Raw genomic sequence first — 5886 nt, 5'->3', positions numbered from 1 at the left:
GATTTTGTCAATTTTTGATAAATATTTAATTTACATAAATTAGTACAAGATAGACACTTAATTAAATACATAAATGTACAAAACTATTCAAAGCATCATGATATTTTTCCTATGCTTCTCTAACCATAGGAAACCTACTAAAATTTATCCCATAAATTTTCAAGTGATATTTCAATTTATGTAATTAAATTAAGCCAAAAATAGTCATCTTAGCATGAAAATTAGAGTTAGAAGCACAAAAATGTCCTCTGACCTTGGAAAAATCAGAGAACATAGCATCTATCATGAGGAATAAACCCTAAAAATTTCAAGCTATGGTGAACAATGCTTAGTCATAATGAATTAAAATACCATAGAGAGTATTTAATTAATTAAAAATCAAAGAGTTAATAAATAATTTTTATTTTTAGTCCACATTATTCTCCTCTGTTCACTGAGCAAGAGAGTATTTTTTAGTTATTTTTATGATTTTTCTATTAAAAGATATGGATTTTCAAAGTTCTAGCATTTAAATTAATTCTAATAAATCCATATTTTTCTACTTAAATGCGTGACATCATCTCATCGTTGTCTGCTCCGAAGTCTCTAAGCGGCACTCCGCTATTCGACGCTGGCAGCCACGTAGATGCCTCGTTAGCTCACCTTTTTGTTCCATCCACTCGTCCAACGTGATCTCATTCGTCCATCCAATACACACGCGATCGGATGACATCCGTTCATCGTCCCCAACTGACCTAACATATAAGCCGTCCACACTAAGACCTTAAGTCCTCGAGCTAGACTCAACCAAATCACTTCAAGTTTGTTCTTACAAATTCATCTACTCAAGACGGAGACATCCATATGGTTTATACGTTATGAAATACAGTAAATACATATGAAGAATCAATTTAAGCTCAATTTAGAGTTGATGCTCAATACATTTTTATGAGAGGGGAGGCCTCAATCAGATGGTTGTAGCAGCTTTGAATGAGTCCAACGAACCTCTAGACACCTTTGATGAAGCCCTGAGCTGTGGTGAATTGCCTATGTATGATTTTGACCAAGGTCAATTTCAGGTGTTGGTCTAGAGCTAGGTTAGAGGCTCCCTGTGATGGAGTTTTTGTGGAGATACAACTTCTCTCACTCAGAGGATGGTGTGTGCACAATTAATTTGAGTTTGGTTCACTTTGGAGCTATGGAGAAATATATCTTGGTTTTCCCTGAATTTAAAAATCAAATTTGAGCTTTCACAGAGGGATCTAGAGGGGAAAAATGATGGGCTTGAGCTTAGGAGTTCTTGGAGAGTGTCTGGGAGCAATTGGGCAAAGTTTCCCCAAGGAAATTGGCTAACACTTCTTTTGGCCATGGAGGAGGTGGTTTAAAAAGAGGGGCCTGAGGTGGAACTCAAGGCCAACTAATGGGTGTAATCAGTAGCTTATGTGGAGGGTTGCAAAGTGCGAAAGAACAAACAGGGTTAGCCAGTTTGGATGGGTGCAATTGGGTTTGGGTTGAGGCATGGGGACTCTTGGTTTTGGCTCCTCCGATGAATAGGGTGGCTGGCCAAGGCAGGGGAGGTGCTCAGGGGGCTCAGGAACCTCAGAAGAATCTGTCACAACAATTAATTTGTGTTGGTAATGGGTTTTGGCAAAGATCTCTTTAGTTTAAGTATTTTAGGAAACAAATCCCTTGATTTATGGGACCTTTGGTCCATGGCTCACATAGGGTGGGCTAGATGGGTTTAGCCTGTTCACTAGGGTCCAGTTGGCGGCTGTAGTGGTCTTGAATTGACCACTTTGGCTAAGTTTGGTTATTTTTTGGTGCATGGATTCAATTTTGGTCAAATTGGCTTAGAGTTGGTTTTGGTTTGGGCTAGCCATGATATTGAGCTCAATTAATTGATCAAGGTGGTGTAGATGATTGTCATAAAGGGTTTAAGAAAGATTTGGAGTGACTTTGAATTGATTTGGAGGTTCAATGTGAAGGAATTTGGGCATTTGGTCAATTTTTGGTAGATTGGGTTATACCTGGGTTTGAGTTGTGTTACAGTTTAACTAGGGCTCAATTGAGGTGTCAATCATCCTACTTGAGCCATTGACCAATAGAATTCCCTAATTTGGGTCCTTCATGTACTTATCTTAGCTAAACCCTAGCCTAGGACTAGTTGGGTCTAGGGGACCATCTCATGAGTCACCCAAAGGATTAAGGGATCAGAGTCATGAAATTTTGGGTTTGTATTTCTGAGTGATTGTGAGTGGGGTGAGTACCTTAGCTTCAAAGCCCTAGGTCCAAGCAGTTCTATGGGAGCTCTCCTTGAGCTCCTCCACATTAACCCCACCTACTAAGTATTAGAGGTTAGGACCAATATGTGGAACTTCAAGTTGAGTAAAGAAGAGTTTTGAATTTCTAATGGTGACGGTTCCTTTCTAGTCCTCTAGGAATAGTCAACAAGAAAATCCTATGGCTAGACCTTAGGGTGCTAAAGAAGAAAAACTAAACATCAACTAAAAGTGAGGTCAACAGCTCTTAGGCATGGCTTAGTCTATGTCTTGACCAACCACTTCTACTTCAAATAATCAACAACTCCACATCCACTCTCATCTACCTCTATGCTAGTGTTTATTAATTCTTAATGCCTACCTCATACATCACATAATAATTATGGAAAATTTTTATACCAAGATTGTCATGATTAGTTATGCAAGCCTCAATAATTTTCGAAGTCACATTTATCGACTTCATAGAAATTTTTTAATTCATAATAATGATAGTTTTAGAGTAAGGTAAATTAGTTTTGTAGAATTAATAAGTGATAAAATTGATGCCCTTGGTGGAGGGACACTCAGAGTATCCATCCTTCTAATAGCATGGTTAATAATTTAGTAGTTAGAATAATGATTGAAGGCACATTGAGCAGGAATAGTAGTGATAGTCATTAAAGTAAGAAAAATAATTGTACTCATTTTTTGCATATGAACTATATAATTAATCAAACACTTTGAAGGATGAATTAATAGATAATTAATTATATTAGAAGAAGGAGAATATATCCTCAATATAGAACTAAAAGAAGTAGCATTTATAGTCGCTTGAGTAGCTAACTTGATTTCTTGTAGTAGTAGTAGAAATTATGTCATCGTTAGAGTAATCAAAGGTTTATAAACTCTCTTAAATGATTTCTTTCTTAACCCTTTTTGATGTTCCCTCTTCCATGTACTTCATAACTTCGTGATCATTGTTAAAAAATGTTTAGGGGCCTTTTATAAGAAAATAAATAAATTTTAATTTTTAGTTTAAAATTAATTTTTAATTTATTTAATTCATCAACAATAGTTCTAAATATTATTATAGAGATAATTATTTTAAAACTTATTACTGAAGTTGACAAAAGTAATTTTTTGACAAACAAGTAGTTTGATTTTAATGAAAAATAAACTTAGTTTGTAGTAAATAAGAACCATGGTGTTATTTGCAGTAAAACGGAACAAAGAATTAGAGAACCAATGTTTAAACTCAGCAAACCTAATTTGTGGTAAAATAAAATCTTGGAGATAATTATAAAATGGATCAAAGATAATATTATTAAAAATTCTTATAGCATTGATAAGTTGCTACATAACAAATTTGCCACTGCTAGAACTTTATTTGATTTTGATGACTCTAGTAATAAGAGACTTTCAATTACACCATTCTTAGACTTTTTAACAAACATTGTTGGCTTTAGCCTCAATTTAGACAGCATTACAGCTCAAAACTACTAAATACAATGCATTGGGTGTGCAACAAGCTTTTAAGGGTCAGGACCAAGAAATGGAATAGAGATATTAGGTTGACTTACTAAGCCCCTCAAGCTAATTGTTGGAGTGGAACATAGAATATGCATAAGGAAAACAAAGTTATCAGGATTCTATTGATGAAGACATTCATAGTTTTAATTTAGAGACACAAGCTCATAACACCACTACAACTCCTAAATGGATTTTACAAGCCAAAACTTTACTGAAACAAGAATGACTCATTTAAAAATCAAGTAAAATAAGAATCAAAGGTTCAAGAGGACTCAAACACATCAACCCAAATGCTAAAATACTGCACAATCGTAAAAGGGGTATGTTGTTTAGACTGCTAAATGACACTTCCTTACGGATTGCTATAGAATCCAAAAAAAAAATTTCAATAAAATTTAAATTCCTTGTTTAGAACATCAGCGACATAGCCAAATAATTATGTTTGATGGATATTTCTTATCATTTTTTTAGATATTACAGCCACATTTACATTAAATTTTAATGATATTTATGAGCAAACAACAAATATAATAAATTAGTAATTAATATGCAAATGTTAAAATTTCAATGCTTTACTAATGAATAATAAAATGATTATCATGTCTTAATTTGAATTCACATCAAGTTTTATCTAACCAAATATATTATGTTGTAAGTAAGAGCTTATTGTTTAGTAACATATCATGGATTTTCTTTATAGTCTTAAGAAATATAAGATGATTTTATAATACAAGATATATTAAAAAAATTTCAATTTTTCTTTCTATTAAGGCTTTTTTATATTAATGCCCACATTTAAGAGTAATTCTCCCCACTTGAGGGACATTATCAAAATTTTTAGTTTACTAAAATAATAAATCTTATTCAGAACAATTTCAATTTAGTATGTGAAGTTAAAATTACTTACTAATTATGCTTGTTAAATTATCAAGATTTTTGTTCAATAAGCATAATTATAGATCATATAAAACAATCAATTATTAGTTCTTAGTGATCATGACATATGGCTTATATTCATTTAGTATGCCCAATTAAAATTACTTACTAATTTTATACTAAATTATATTTCTACTTATTTTATGTGTTTCAGTGACTGTTGTCTTCATAAATTTTATGCCCAAAACCTAAAGTAATATATAATTCAAATTTTATATATATATATATATAATTTTTTTGTGGATAACTTGAATTTCATAAATTTTTTTGTCTTATCTTGAATTACAATGATCATGGGCTAACTTAACAAATATTTATTGCATACTTTATTTTTGTTCTATATAGTACTCTTTTGATTATCCCTAACATTTGAATTTATTATAATTTGTACCTAAAAGGTTAGTACTCAAAATTACAGAATCTCTTATTAAAATCTTGTTAAGCTCAAACCAATTTTTATTTGTAATCATAAAAAAACTTTGGTACTTGCTAAGGCTCATGAGGTTAACATAGATTGCAAGACATTGGGGACAATCATTTTAATTAATTTGATTTTTATATATCTGATGTGAATCAATTTTCTGACATTTTCCATCATAAATTATATGATTTATCTTCATATAATGATAATTTTATGCTTTTGAAAGGTGTTTTGCTATATTTTATAGAATACAGTTTTCGAGCATGCATTGGTAAGCCACAATTAAAGGTTGGACAATATAAGGGTTTGCATACCTTTGGCACCCGCTAGTGCAATTACAATGGGACCTTTGTCTTAAGGAGCAAGAGAATGAGTGAACAAATCGAGAAGATGGAATAATTATGTCAGACCATAACATAGTTATGCTGGCCTATAGTGTACCTATGTCGGGGCTCTGCCATGCACTATTTTGTCATGGTTTTGGAAACAGTTCATGCAACAGTTATTTAACCTAATTTATGAGATTAATTAGAGCACTTCTTGCTAAGTTGTGGCTGCATCGTTTTAAAGTTATCGGCACTATTTCGGGGGTTTGTGGGAGTTGCCCGTAAGAAGCTGTCGGTCGCCAGAATCAAAATCTCATTGTCTGCTTCGGAAGGACGTTGAAGTATGAAATCAAATTGACCCCATATTTTTCATAGTTTAAAATGAAAGAGCACTGTACCTCAAATCATGTATCTATCCCGAAGGATAAACACAAGA

Source organism: Phalaenopsis equestris, unplaced genomic scaffold (assembly GCF_001263595.1).
Source record: "Phalaenopsis equestris unplaced genomic scaffold, ASM126359v1 Scaffold000469, whole genome shotgun sequence".
NCBI lineage: Eukaryota > Viridiplantae > Streptophyta > Magnoliopsida > Asparagales > Orchidaceae > Phalaenopsis > Phalaenopsis equestris.
Note: the sequence above shows the minus strand (reverse complement) of the source record.